Raw genomic sequence first — 15834 nt, 5'->3', positions numbered from 1 at the left:
CATTTTCTAGTAAAAGCACTTAGTATTATTGTCTTCAGATCTAACCATCATCCTAAAGTTCTCTTCACAATTTCTCTCAAGAGACCTTCATACCTTCAAAATAAGATCCTAAGATGTGCCTTTAACCTCTCTGAGGTAAACAAGCAAATAATTTTCCTGTCTTAGGTAGGATGTAGATTATGACTCTAAGGACACTAAAGTAACAACTTATTTTCTGTTGACAGAAACTGTGCTACACTACAGAACCAAGTAGCTGCATCCAATGGAATTACTGCAGTTTATTGCGTTTCCTTTTATATGCTCACATTTACTAGTTCATTCTGAGACTCTGTTTTAATATGTAGGAAGCCAATGCTAAATACCTTAAAGGAAAAAAACAGTCAACAGTGAAAGAAAAAAAGTTTTTTCAAGTTCATGGAAGTCGCTGAAGGATTTAAAAAGAATATCATGTTCTGATTTACAATTTCTTAAATGTTTATTTCTGAGAGACAGAGAGAGAGAGAGAGAGAGAGAGAGAGAGGGAGACTGCAAACAGGGGAGGGGCAGAGAGAGAGAGAGAGGGAAAGACAGAATCCAAAGGAGGCTCTAGGCTCTGAGCTGTCAGCCCAGAGCCCGACATGGGGCTTGACCTCATGAACTGCATGAACCACAGGAACCGTGAGATGGTGACCTGAGCCGAAGTCAGAAGCTTAACCAACTGAGCCACCAAGGCAGGGCGCCCCTGATTTACATTTTTAAAACTATGCTGTTTCTGTTGTGTGAAGAATAGTAAGGCGATGCCATAGGAGGGCTATGGCAATCATACCAAGGAAAGATGATAAGACAAAAATCAGTAGGATTGGGGCACCTGGGTGGTTCAATTGGTTAAGTGTTTGGCTCTGGATTTCTTCAGCTCAGGTCATGATCTCATGGTTTGTGAGTTCAAGCCCAGTGCTGGGCTCTGGGCTGACAGTGTGGAGCCCTGCTTGGGATTTCCTCTCTCTGTCTCTGTCTCTGTCTCTGTCTGTCTCTCTCAGAATAAATAAATAAACAAAAAAATCAGTAGGATTGATGATGACTTCAATATAGAAAGCAGGAAATGTGAAATTATCAAGGGTTTCTGAAATGAGCAGCTGGAAGAAAAAGCTAAAAGAGAAGTGGAGGGGAAGGAAAGATTCAAAGTTTAGTTTCAGCCATGTTCAAATTCAGATGTTTCCATAATGAAAATATCAGAAAAGAACACTCAGATAATGCCCTCTGGAACCCAAAGAGAGGTGTGGGCTGGAGTGGGGAAAATAAGAGAACAATCCAGTTTGCAAATGTGCTCCTACATTTGTTGTTTAATCAAAGTGCTTTCAATTTCATTTAGAATCTTCAAAAATTATTGTTCAGTCTTGTAGAAATGAAGATGTGCCTTATTTGTAAGGTTGCCGTGAAATGTCTGCCATCTGGTGGACATAAATACAAATTTAGACGTAAATTTTTCTCATCCAATGGAATAGAAACATTACTGCCAAGTTGACCAACATAAGTCTTTCTAATATCACTGTCTTGCTAACAAACATTTACATCTTTGTATTTCTCATTAGGGAAAACATTTAAACCTAAATCACATCAAAGTATACAGTACTGGAAAGATTGATAAGAGGAATCCTTAGTTTGATAAAATATTAAAACCAAACACACGTATAATTCCAAAAACTGGATTTTCTAAGAACTACCTTGGAAAAAAATGTAGCCTTTTGGCTCTTTAACAAAAAATAAATTAATATTTATCTTTCCCCCAGATCACAGTCAGTGGGTGCTGGGGAGCTGGCTTCCATAGGCTCATGAGAGCTGACTGTGCACATCTCTTCCCAACTCTAAGTTCAGTGATTTCAGGTTGGTAACTTGAAACTGGCCATGGTGGGGGTATTTTTGCTACAGAAATCAGGAGATACTTGAAATCAGAGTTGTTGTTTTGTTTTTGCTTTTATTTCAGAAAATCAGTTTAGCAGCATACTATACATACCTCTGTTCTCCCTTGAGTCTACCAATTAAAAAAAAAAAGCATTCCATGAAGCGGTTAAAAACTTTAAGTTTCTACTTAAATACACATTTCCAAATTTTGGAACTATATGGAATTTTTTAGGAAATACTATCTGAGTTTTATATTTTTCTTTTAGTTGGAGGAGACCAGAGTGAACTTTTAAAAGGTTATTCATTATTAAAATTATTGCATAAAGGTAACAGATCTCAAATTGTTGTAGTCTTTACCAGTCCTGGCATTTGGATTCCTTGTACTGATGATCGTCAGCTAATAGGAGTGATGGTTAACTACATAGCTCCAAAATTGGGACCAGAAACCTAAATGCTCTATATGCTTTGAGACCTTCCTTTTAGAGGGGTGAACTCAAAGGATATAAGTTCTTATTTGTCTGATGACTCAGAAACAGTCCCTCTGATATTTTCTGAGAGCACTGTGATCAGCTTACCTTTGCCTCAGGTGACATTGCCTTAAAGAGGCGTTTTAAACCATAAATGTGAGGGAATTCATTTCTTACAATCCAATCTCTTGTTAACACATAAGGACAACTCCTACACATAAAGCTATTGGACCAGGGTCTTTATGTTCAGGTTCTCTACCATGCCATTTTCTAAAATGGGACTTTCAGACCTTGTGAATTCCATAAACCCTCAGATCAAAGAAAAAGCAGTTTTCTGCTTTCTGAAACAGAAATGAATAGGCCTGTTTCATGTCAGCTGAGGTTCAATATGGCAAACAAATTCTGTTCAGTGGAAGAATTCATAGGGTCTTTCGATTAGCCTTCAGTGGTAACAAGTGATAGTATTTCATAATAGGTGCAAATGGATTGAGATGGGGATTTGAACAGAAAGGGTATTTGAGTTGGATCATGTTATGAGGCAATGGAGATGTCCAGCATTACTGGTCATTAAAAATAACAATTAGAGGGGTGCCTGGCTGGCTCAGTGTGCAACTCTTGATCTTAGAGGTGTGAGTTTGAGCCCTCTGTTGGGTGTAGAAATTGCTTAAAAATAAAATCTTAAAAAAATTTTTTTAAAGTAGTAATTAGAAAAGTTTTACCAATGTAATGCATTCCCACCAAGTAGCTTCAACTTTCACTTTCTTGAGGACAGCAATTTGGTATCTCCTACACCTAGCATAAAACCTCAAAAGATATTTGTTTGTTATGCAGGTAAAAGTGAATGCATTGTTAATTTAATGCCTATTTTCCCCCAGGAGACTGCAAGTTCCATTAGTTCAGGGATCATATCTGTCTTATAAACACTGTATCCTCAGTGCTGGCATATAGTAGGGAATTTATACATATTGATTGAATGAACTAAAAGAATATAGATATTAGGTATGATACATAGATACTGGATCCAATGCAGATACATTTAAATTTGTTTTGCAGGTATTCTGGCTTATCAGAATGCCATTTTGTCTTTTATAGGTGATTATATAAAAGCAATTAGGAGGCCTAATTTAACCATCTCATGATATACAGGATTCTGATTTTGCAGGGTCTGAATTTAGTGTAATAAGGAAATTTTCTTAGTTTCCTCATGTCAGACACTAGTTGAGGAAAAAACAATTCACCCACAATGTTCTTGGAGTAACTCTTCCTACTTTTTTTTTTTTTTAATGTTTATTTTTGAGAGGGAGGGGGAGGGGGAGAGGAAAGGAGGGAGGGAGAGAGAGAGAGAGGGGGGAAGAGAGAGGGAGAAAAGGAGGGAGAGAGGGAGAGAGAATGTGAATGGGGAAAGGGCAGAAAGAGAGGGGGATAGAGGATCCAAAGTGGGCTCTATGCTGACAGCAGGGAGCCTGATGTAGGGTTCTAACTCACAAACCAGGAGATCATGACCTGAGCCAAAGTTGCACACTTAACCTACTGAGCCACCCAGGTAACCCCTCCTACTCTCCTTTAGAGAACTTGAGATCTGTGGTTCCCCTGAGTTACTCAAACCATTGTGCTTTCCTTCCCTTTTCTTTTCACAGACTGAAGGAACCTGATCTCCACCTCATGTCTAAGACTTTCCATGAGACTTTCTTTGAAAACTGTCAAATTAAACAACTGGTATGTTTTTGCAATACAAAATGCTACCCATTCAACTCTAGGGATAACAGGGAGTAAAAGCCATAATTATAATAATCCAATTAAAAGTGGGCAAAAAATCTAAATAGACATTTTTCTAAAGAAGATACATGAAAGGCCAACAAGTACATGAAAAGATGTTCAACAGCATTAATCATTAAGGAAATGCAAATGAAAACCACAATGATATCTCTCCTCAAGCTTGTTAGAATAGCTATCACCAAAAAAACAAGAGATAACAAATGCTGGCAAGGATGTGGGAAAAGGGGAAACCTTGTGCTCTGTTGGTGAGACTGTAAACTGGTACAACCACTATGAAAAACAGTATGGAGATTTCTCAAAAAATTAAAAATAGAAATACCATTTGATCGAGCAATTTCACTTCTGGGAATATTTATCGAAAGAAACAAAAACACTAACTCAAAAGGATATCTGTACCCCTATGTTCATCATAGCATTGTTTGCAATAGCCAAGATATGGAAACAACCTAAGTGTCCATCAGTAGATGAATGGATAAAGAAACTGTGGTATCTATATACAACAGAATTGTATTTAGCCATAAAAATGAGGGAATCCTGCCATTTGGGACAACATGGGTGGACCTTGAGGACATTATGTTATGGGAAATTAGTCAGACAGATTAAGACAAACACTGTAAGGGAGCCTGAGTGGCTCAGTTGGTTAAGCATCCAACTTCGGCTCTGGTCACGATCTCATGGTTCATGAGTTCAAGCCCTGCATCGGGCTCTGTGCTGACAGCTCAGAGCTGGAGCCTGCTATGTATCCTGTCTCTCTCTCAGCCCCTTCCCTGCTCTCACTCTGTCTCTGTCTCTCTCTCTCCAAAATAAATAAACATTAAAAATATTTTTTAAAAAAGACAAATACTGAAAGACCTCACTTACATACAGAATCTTTTTAAAAAATCAAACACATAAAAAAAAAGATCATATTTGTGGTTACCAGAGGCAGGGAGTAACGAGAGGGGAATTGAAGGAAGATGGTCCAGTTATAAGATAAATTAGTACTAGGGATGTGACACACAGCATGCTGACTATAGTCAACATGGCTGTATGATAGATGGGAAAATTGTTCAAAGAGTTCTTATCACCAAGGGAAAAAAAGGTTTTTTTTACTTTCTCCTTTTATTTTATGTATATAAGATGATGGATGCTAACTAAACTTATTGCAGTAATAACTTAATAACATAATTTTTATGCTATAACCTTAAACTTATACAGTGATGTTATGTCAAATATATCTCAATAAAACTGTAAGAAAAAAAAGAGTCCCTGAGTACAAGCCTTTCTTAAGATAGATGTCCTAAGCAGGAATTACATGAATCTCTGGATACAATCAGATAGTGAAAACCAATACTCCATGCTAAAAGGTACTACTTCCTTTTCATTTTGTGAAAAGGAAAAAGCACAAGGGCAAGTAAATACTTTAGTCATATAGAGTAGAAGAAACAAGAACTTTGAAACTGTACAGAACCTGGTTTTAAATGTCATTCTCGTTTGCCCTTGAGAAAGTTACTGAGCCTCTTTGCACCTTGATTTCTCTTATGAAAATCCAGTTAAAAATATCTAAGTGTGGTTGTGAGGATCAACTGACACAATTTAGCATAATAAAGAACACATACAAATCATTCAATAAACATGTATCACTTTATTACAGATGACTTTGTGATATATGGAGCACAGAAAAGCTACAGATGTCTACAAAGAAACTCTACAGAGAATTAAAATACTGAGTGCATCTTCCCCTTTGTGTTTATATTGTAAAGAGACAATATAAAGCCAGTCCAGCTCTCACCACCATTTTCTAACATCCTACTATCTATTACCTTTCAGTTCTTGTAAGTGCTATAAAATTAGTTTCCCCTTGAGGATAGTCACTTATATGCCTAATAACCACAATCTTCTAATATGTGTTAGGTTCCAGTTCTTGTAAGTGCTACAAAATTAGTTCCCCCTTGAGTATGCTACTTATTTGCCTAATAGGTAGAGAACTGAACACACCATTTTGCCTCACACAAACCGTTCCTCTTTCTGACTTCCTGATTCCTGTGAATAACATCAAACATTTCCCAGTAACTCATGCTTGAAGCTCTAATCATTTTTTTCACAACCATTTCTCCCTCACCACCACTTAACTGATCATAGTTCCCACAGTATTTTCAAACTCTATTTCTACCTATTTCCCCTTCTAGGGTCACCATCCTAGTTCAGGCCTCCAACCCGGTTTTCTTGCCTCAAGTCCCTTTTCGCCACCAAATTCTTTTCATCTCTAGTTCCCAAATAAATCTTAAGCAAATAATGCTTCTATCATTGAACGTGTTTTACCCCATTACCTCTGCCTCTGCTGAAACACCTCTGGTGGCTCCTCATTGCTTACCAAACTCTAGGCTTTCAACACCTTCCACAAGATGACCCCTTACTACCTTTCTGACCTTATCTTTAATTACTCTATTATTTGCATCCATCTTGCCTCTTCCCAAGAAGTCCCTGTGCCTTTTTACCTTCATACAACTATTATTGTTTCTCATACTTTGAAAAACCTACAATCTCATTTCACCTGTCCAATTCATGTCACTCTTTAAGGCCAAACCAAATGCCATCTCTCTAGCAAGTGAAATAGTAGATTTATAGAAAATTCATTTTAAAATCGATGAATTTCTTTAATTCATTAAACACAAACAATGAAATAAAATTCTACCCTGAAGGATTAGGTTTGTTCCTGGCAACAAGATTAAGAATTAAAATGAAATCATTAGAAAATTAGTGTGGGGGTTTGACTAGTTAGACAAAAATAGAGGCCAGGAGTCTTTATTTTGGCAAGAAGAATGGAGGGTTAGAAATGGGGGACTGAGCTAGAGCCAGAATAGACTATGATGGGTCATGATTACCAGTAAGTTGGTGAGAGCAGTTAGGCCAGTATTGGTTATAATAGCATAGACTGGTCTGAGAGTGTGAAAAGTTGTGCATAAATGCAAATTATGTGAAAATGGATTGCTACCACACTTACAAGTTAGGTTCGCTTATGGCCAGCAGTTCTCAAAATGTGGTCTGTGGATGACATGAAGTCCCCGAAAACCTTTCAAGTAACCGCAGGGTCAAAACTATTTACAAAATAATACTAAGACACTACTTGCCTTTCAAACTGTGTTGACATTTGTACTATAATACGAAGGCAATGGTGGTAAAATTGCTGGTGCCTTAACAGAAATCATCGCAGTGATACCAGCCTATACTGATAGCCATTGCATTCTTCACTGCTATATACTCACAAAGAAAAAAAAAAGTTTCATTTAATTATATGCTTGATAAAATAGCAATAATTACTCATTTTATTTCACATGAACTACTAATTCCATGTCTTTTAAAAATTCTATGATACAAAGTGCATACAGCATTCCTGCTGGATACCTAGGCACAATGGTTGTCCTGAGGACAAGGATTTATGTGATTCGGTTGTGAGTTGAACAAGCCATTTTTTTTATATGGAACACCATTTTTACTTGAAGGAATGACAGACAAACTACAGTTATTCAGACTTGGGTATTTGGCAGATATCGTCTCAAAACTTAGTGAAGTCTGTCACTTCAATGAAAACAAACTGTGGCATTTGTTGTTAAAGATAAAATTTGAGCTTTCAAGAGAAATTCAGAATTTTGGGAAACTTGTATCCATCCATGAGTTTGACAATTTCCTAATTCTTTTATTTATTATTATTATTTTTAAAATTTTTGTTTAATGTTTATTTATTTTTGACAGAGAGAGAGAGACAGAGCATGAGCGGGGGAGGGGCAGAGAGAGAGGGAGACACAGAATCGGAAGCAGACTCCAGCCTCCAAGCTGTTAGCACAGACCTTGGCACGGGGCTCAAACTCATGGACCGTGAGATCATGACCTGAGCTGAAGTTGGACACCCAACCGACTGAGCCACCTAGGCACCCTGACAATTTCCTAATTCTTAAGGACTTTTCTGATGAGATCAGTGACGATGGTAATAAATGTGAGTTTTTGATAATTCAAAATGAGATGTATCAGAATTTGGAAGATATGTATACCTCAGTGAACCACTATTTTCCAAATGACCAATGCATGATGTTACAAAATAATGCACAGTTCCATTCAAAGTTCAAGATACCCCATTATACATCAGTGGATTTTAATGTTACAGTATACAAATGTCCATCCATACAGCTTCAGATTCCACATTGCTACTAATTTTTAAGAAACTATCACTTATAGGGTTTTGGAGGTGTGATATCAAAGAAGAATATTCACAATTATCTTTTTAAAAAAACTATTAAAATTCTCCTTCCTTCTCCAATTGCATATGTGTATGAGACTGGATTCTCTAAATTTAATTCAACTAAAACAACATATCAGAACAGATTAAATATAGAAGCAGATATAAGAATTGAGTTGTCCTGTATTTGCTCTGTGGCAACCCCGCTCAGAAGGTAGCCTCATTTTGGAAGTAAAACATTCGCTGATGTTAATAGTACTCTCTTGTTTAAATAGTAACAATCATAATGTACTGAACAAGAATGATTTTAGATTTTCAGAAAGTAGAATTCACCAACAGGCAGGGGAAGATTCACCAACAGAAGGAAGATTGAGCTCACCTCCTCTCTTGGACACACATCAAGGCAACAACTACATGTAATGCAACTCGTTGTGAAAATGACCTGAAGACTAGCAGAATGGACCTTCCACAGGTAAAGTCATAAAGAGAAGGCCATATCAGGGGCACCTGGGTGGCTCAGTCAGTTAAGCGTCCAACTTTGGCTCAGGTCATGATCTCACAGTTCGTGCGTTCAAGCCCTGAGTTGGGTTCTGTGCTCAGAGCCTCTCTCTGCCCCTTCCCTGCTTGTGCTCTCCCTCTCTCAAAAATAAATAAACACTGAAAATAAATTTTAAAAAAAATTAATATTCTTCTCAAACTATTCTAAAAAATAGAAGAGGAAGGCCTGCTTCCAAATTCATTCTACCAGAACCAAAGTACAAAAAAACAAAATTACAAACCAATATTCCTGATGAACATAGATGCAAAAATCCTCAAAATATTATCAAACTGAATTTAAAAATATATTAGTGGGGGCGCCTGGGTGGCTCAGTCGGTTAAGTGTCCGACTTCGGCTCAGGTCATGATTGCACGGTTCGTGGGTTCGAGCCCCGCATCAGGCTCTGTGCTGAATGCTTGCTCAGAGCCTGGAGCCTGCTTCAGATTCTGTGTCTCCTTCTCTCTCTGCCCCTCCTCCACTTGCACTCTGTCTTACTCTGTCTTTCAAAAATAAATAAATGTAAAAAAAATAAAAATAAAAAAATAAAAATACATTAGCGTGTTAACTAACTGGAATTAAAATTAAAACTGAAAAAAATACATTGAAAGAATCATTCAGGATGTCCAGTGTATGCAAGGATGACTCAATATCAGCAAACCAATCAATGTGATACATCACATTAACAAAATGAAGGATAAAAATCATATGATCATTGTAATAAATGCAGAAAAAACATCTGACAACATTCAACATTCATGATAAAAACTTTCACAAAATGGGTTTAGAGGGAACATACCTCAACATAATAAAAGCCATATATGACAAACCCATAGCTAACATCATACTCAATGGTGAAAGGCTGGAAGTGTTTTCTCTAAGATAGGAATAAGACAAGGATGTCTACTCTCATTGCTTTTACTGAACATAGTACTGGAAGTCCTAGCCACAAAAATCAAACAAGAAAAAGAAATAAAAAGCATCCAAACTATTAGGGGAAAGTCAAACTGTCATTATTTGCAGATGACATGATACAGTATGTAGAAAACCCTAAAGACTCCACCAAAAGACTATTAGAACTAATAAATAAATTCAGGAAAGTTGCAGGATACAAAATCAATTATACAGAAGTCTGTTGAATTTCTATACACTAATAGAAAAAGAAATAAAGAAAATAATCCCGTTTATAATTACACCAAAAAGAATAATATACCTAGGAATAAATGTAACTAAGAAGGTGAAAGATCTGCACTCTGAAAACTATAAAACATTGATGAAAAAAATTGAAAAATGACAAACAAATGAAAAGATATGCTCATTGACTGGAATAATTAATACTGTTAAAACGTCCATACTTACCCAAAACAATCAACAGATTCAATGCTATCTTCATCAAAATACCAATAATATTTTTTCACAGAACTAAAAGAAGTAATCCTAAAGTTTATATGGAACTGTGCAAAGAAGACATTGAATTGCCAAAGCAATCTTGAGAAAGAAAGAGCAAAGCTGAAGGTATCACAATCCCAGATTTCAAACTATATAACAAAGCTATAGTAATAAAAACAGTATGGTATTGGTACAAAAATAGACACATAGATCAAGAGAACAGAAAGCCCAGAAATAAACACATGCTTTTATTGTCAATTAATTTATGCCAAATGTGACAAGAATATACAACGGGGAAAAGACAGTATCTTCAATAAATAGTGTTGTGAAAACTGAACAGATACATGCAAAAGAATGAAATGGGACCACTTTTTTATGCTGAACATGAAAATAAATTCAAAATGGATTAAAGACCTAAATGTAAGACCTGATACCATAAAACTCCTCAAGGAAAACATAGACAGTAAACTATTAGACACTGGCCTTAGCACTATTTTTCCAGATCTGTCCCCTCAAGTAAGGGAAATAAAAGCAAAAATTAAAAATTGGGACTACATCAAATTAAAACTTTTTTTTTTTTTTTGCACAGTGAGGGAAATGATCAACAAAATGAAAAGACAACCTACTGAAAGACAATATATTTGCAAATGATATACTCAATAGGAGGTTAATATCCAAAATACATTCTCAACACACACTCATACAACTCAACACACACATAAAAGCAAATAATCCAATTTTAAAAATGGGCAGAGGATTTGCATAGACATTCTTACAAAGAAGACATGCAGGAAGCCAACAGACACATGAAAAGATGCTCAACATCACTAATAATCAGGGAATTGCAAATCAAAACTACAGTGAGGGGGGTGCCTGAGTGGCTCAGTCAGTTGAGTGTCTGACTCTTGATTTCGGCTCAGGTCATGATCTTGTGGCTGTGGAATTGAGCCCTGAGTCAGGCTCCATGCTGGTCATGGAGTTTGCTTAAGATTCTCTCTCTCAGGGGCGCCTGGGTGGCTCAGTCGGTTAAGCAGCCGACTTCGGCTCAGGTCATGATCTCGTGGTCCGTGAGCTTGAGCCCCGCGTCGGGCTCTGTGCTGACAGCTCAGAGCCTGGAGCTTGTTTCAGATTCTGTGTTTCCCTCTCTCTGACCCTCCCCCGTTCATGCTCTGTCTCTCTCTGTCTCAAAAATAAATAAAAGTTAAAAAAAAGATTAAAAAAAAAAAAAAAAGATTCTCTCTCTCATCCTCTGCCCCTCTCCCCAACTCCCCCGTGTTCTCTCTCTCTAAAATAAAAACAAACAAATAAAACACAGTGAGGTATTACCTCACACCAGTCTGTTTGTGGGACTGTAAATGGTGCAACCACTATGGAAACAGTACAGAATTACCTCAAAAAATTAAAAACAGAAATATCATACAACCCAGTAATTCCACTTCTGGGTATTTAGCTGAAGAAACAAAAAGACTAATTCAAAAAGATACATGCAGCTCTATGCATATTACAGCACTATTTACAATAGTCAAGATGTGCAAGGAACCTAAGTGTCCACAGATAGATGAATGGATAAAGAAGATGTGATAAACATACACAATGGGGGCACCTGGGTGGCTTATCGGTTAAGCGTCTGACTTCAGCTGAGGTTATGATCTCATGGCTCAGGGTTCGAGCCCCGTGTCAGGCTCTATGCTGACAGCTCAGAGCCTGGAGCCTGCTTCAAATTCTTTGTCTCCCTCTCTCTCTGCCCCTCCCCAACTTGTGCTGTCTCTATCTGTCTCTGCCTTTCAAAAATAAATAAACGTTAAAAAAAAAATACACAATTGATTATGGATTACTACTCAGCCACAAGAAAGGATGAAATCTTGCCATTCACAACAACATGGATGGACATAGAGGGTTTTATGCTGAGTAAAATAAGTCAGACAGAGAAAGACAAGTATTACACGATTTTACTTACATGTGAAATCTAAAAAACAAAACAAACAAACAGAAAGAGACTCATATAATGCAAAGAACAACTGGGGGTTGCCAGAGGGGAAGGGATTATGGGATAAGTGAAATAGTGGAAGAGAACTAAGGGGTACAAACTGCCAGGGGGCCTGCGTGGCTCAATTGGTTGAGTGTCCAACTTCGGCTCAGGTCATGACCTCACAGCTCATGAGTTTGATCCTGCATTGGGCTCTGTGCTGATGGCTCAGAGCCTGGAGCCTGTTTTGGATTTCTGTGTGTGTGTCTCTCTCCCCCTTCTCCACTCATGCTCTATCGCTCTCTCTCAAAAATAAATATTGAAAAATTAAAAAAAAAAAAAAAAACAGGTACAAATTTCCAGTTATAAGTCACAGAAATGGAAAGTACAGCACAGGGAATATCATCAATATCATCAATACAAAGTTATTGTAATAACTTTGTATGGTGAAAGACAGCAACTAAACTGATTGTGGTGAGGATTTTGTAATGTACATAATTGTCAAACACTGTATTGTATACATGAAACTAATATTGTATATCAATTATACTTTAATTAAAATTAAAAAAAGAACTGAGCTGTCCTCTATAAAGCCAGCCATTAAAGGGATTTGCAAAAATGTAAAACCAATAGTACTCACTAAATTATTCTGGAAAATACATTTAATAAAAAAACGTTATTTATGTTAAAATATAATGGGTATTGTAATCTTTAAAGGAATCAAAAAAAATTTTTAAGTAGGCTTCACACACCCAGCACAGACAACGCGGGGCCTGAACTCATGACCCTGAGATCAAGACCTGAGCTGAGATCAAGAGTCAGACACCTAACTGAATGAACTACCTAGGCACCCCAGAAATCGATCAATTTCTTTTTAAAGTTTTATTTATTTATTTTGAAGTTGGGGGGAGGGAGAGGCAAAGACAGAGGGCAATAGAGAATCCAAAACAGGCTCTGTGCTACCAGTGCAGAGCCTGATCTGGGGCTTGAACCCATGAACTGTGAGATCATGACCTGAGCCAAAACCAAGAGTCAGATGCTTAACCAACTGAGCCACCCAGGTGCCCCAGGAATGAATTAATTTTTTAAAAATCCTGCTATAATTTCTAACACAATAAATATCAACAAATTTAATCCATATAAACAAAAGCTCTTTGGAATTTTCCATAATTTTTTAACATTAAACATTTAAGAACTGCTGCTCTTGACAGCTGCCCAGGGCAGCCTTCTTAGGACTGTTAGGAAACATAGGTTAAGGAATGGATAGCTCCCCTGTTTAAGTGGCTGTGTGTTTTGGTTCAGAAATTGTTCAAATCTGTCTTGGGCCAAAGTAGAAGAGAATCTAAGGTCAGATGAAGTTAGGATTACCTGCATCCCCTGGTTTATTGATGTCTATTCCAAACTTTAGCTTTATTTTGTCAGAGTTCTGATATCCTCACCTCAACGTAGCCTCTCAAGGACAGACTGGCAATACAACTAGATTAATAGAACTCCTAGGTCTGTTCTTACGAATCATACCCTTCCTAGTTAAGAAAATGACAATTATCTTCACCATTGTTAGGTAATCACGTGGTCTAAGCTCATAATCTATATCATCCACTAGGATGCAAGTGGAGAATGTGGGCTGCAAGAAACTGGGGTGCTTATTTTGCTTTAGAGGAGGAGAAACTGGTGAAATATGGGATAGATATAGAAAATGAAGAGAAGCTTCAGTTTTATGATCTTGGTGGTGGGGAGGAGACCCAAGAAGAGATTGGATAATGTTTACAGGGCTTTAGGAATGAGATTTCATAAACAACCCTAAATTTAGTTTCCTGTATGCAAGAGTTTCCTTGATATAAGTTGGATTAGACCTTGGGGATTGCTTCGATTTGATGAATGAGCATCTGTTTAAATGGTTTGTAGATGGTTTAAACGGTTTGTACATGGCTAAAGTACAGTGAAAGAGATGAAGCACTAGGAAAATGGAAAATATAGTTTATGTGGAAGGGAAGGTTCCATTATAAAATGGAAGGTTATATCATTGCTATTGGGGGAATTCAGTAATGAAAAGGAAAAATGATCTAATTATTTGTCTTGATAGTAGGCAATGTTCCTGTCAATTAGACTAAGTCAATAAAGGAAAAAGTAAATGTTGACCTAACAGGCAAAAAGACACTGACAAAAACAGGATAGAAATGGGAAAGAGGGTCTAATCTTTCATGAGAACAGACCAAATTAGGGTTGAGTTGTAGCAAATTTCCAGGTGTAAAAAGCACTCTAAGTGCAGACTCTGTGGTGGTTACTGGCCTATTTTCTCTCAGATTCATCATTCCCAGGCTCTCCCTTGCTCTACACTCTGAATCACAGGATATGACCAGGTTAAACCATATTTCCCAGTATCCGTTTGCCAACTGGTCACTAGTTAGTTTCAGCAAATAGAAGGTAGTAGTGGGAGATCAGAAGGGAAAATGAGGGAGAAGCATCTTACCACTAGGAAAAAGGCACAGGAAACCATCATATACAACAACACTTGTCACTTGGAAGGCTGCCAGTTTTGAGTGGACTCAGAAAAAGATAGTTCCTGAGTACAATTACTCTTCATTTATGGACCTGAGAAACTAAAAGAAACAAGTTATCTGGCTCCAACATACCCAACATTCAATGCTGGCACAGATTTAGTATAATAGTTATAAACATTACAGTTCAAAAAGGGGGAAAATGAAAGGTAAAAAGAAGTCCTTGGTCCATAACATTTTGAAATACAACTAGGTAAATGTTGGGAGTTCCTTGATTAGGTTCTTTGTCTTTGGGATAATCCTCCATGGCTTTGGATTCTGCCCTCTGGGTTCAGCCCTCTGAGTCATCTTTCCTTTTTTATGGAAGGTAGCATGTTTACACATGAGTAGGTTTATCAGCCTATTTCCTGCCAGTAAAATTTGGGGGGGTCTGGCAGCCTCCTTTTGTTTTATAATTCTGTCTTTCTCATTCCAAACTGGCATTGTTTTTGCTGAAATAAGTTCCTCAAGAACTTGATGGGTCTTCATGTATTTCAGTGAGGTTTACTCCATTAGACAAAGACCACACAAGCTATAGTTTGTTTCAAAATAACCTCATCTCTGTCTTTGGCTCCTGCTGAGAGCCTAGGGCTGAGAAATAGCATCTTTAAACTTCTTAGAGGCCAAGAGGTTTGATTGAGAAGATGTGAGGCACACCCTTCTACTGAAAAAGCCCTTTGTGTGATTAAAGACCTTGTCCTTTGATCTCTTTCAGGTTTTAACAAAAGGTTGTGGACTTATTCCCTGGGAATTTTCTCTAGAGTAAGCTTTCCTTTTTTTTTTTTTTTTTTTAAGTTTATTTATTTGAGAGAGACAGAGACAGTGTGAATAGGGGAGGAGTAGACAGAGAGAGAGAGAGGGAGGGAGGGAGGGAGGGGGAGGGAGGGAGGGAGGGGGAGGGAGGGAGAGAGAGAGACAGAGAGAATCCCAAGCAGGCTCCCCACTGCCTGCATGCAGCCTGACATGGGGCTTGAACCCATGAAACCATGAGATCATGACCTGAACTGAAACCTGGATGCTTAACCAACTGAGCCACCAAGGCATCCCTAGAACAAGCTTTCCTGATAGTGTTC

General features: G+C 37.6%; 1 long non-coding RNA gene across 2 annotated transcripts in view; it reads left to right on the top strand.

Moving 5' to 3' along the window:
- Positions 1-15834, top strand: part of LOC122224853 — a 28691-nt gene that overhangs the window by 7118 nt on the left and 5739 nt on the right. Inside the window, exons 3-5 of one of the 2 annotated variants that reach the window (XR_006204959.1) lie at positions 1767-1860; positions 3983-4061; positions 5755-6124. This is a non-coding gene — a long non-coding RNA (uncharacterized LOC122224853). Of the gene's footprint in view, positions 1-1766; positions 1861-3982; positions 4062-5754; positions 6125-15834 lie in introns of those variants that run through there. The other variant, XR_006204960.1, reaches the window with a different exon arrangement.

Source organism: Panthera leo, chromosome B4 (assembly GCF_018350215.1).
Source record: "Panthera leo isolate Ple1 chromosome B4, P.leo_Ple1_pat1.1, whole genome shotgun sequence".
Taxonomy (NCBI): Eukaryota; Metazoa; Chordata; class Mammalia; order Carnivora; family Felidae; genus Panthera; species Panthera leo.
The sequence above is the reverse complement of the archived record's forward strand: the minus strand, read 5'-3'. Positions and strand labels throughout refer to the sequence as shown.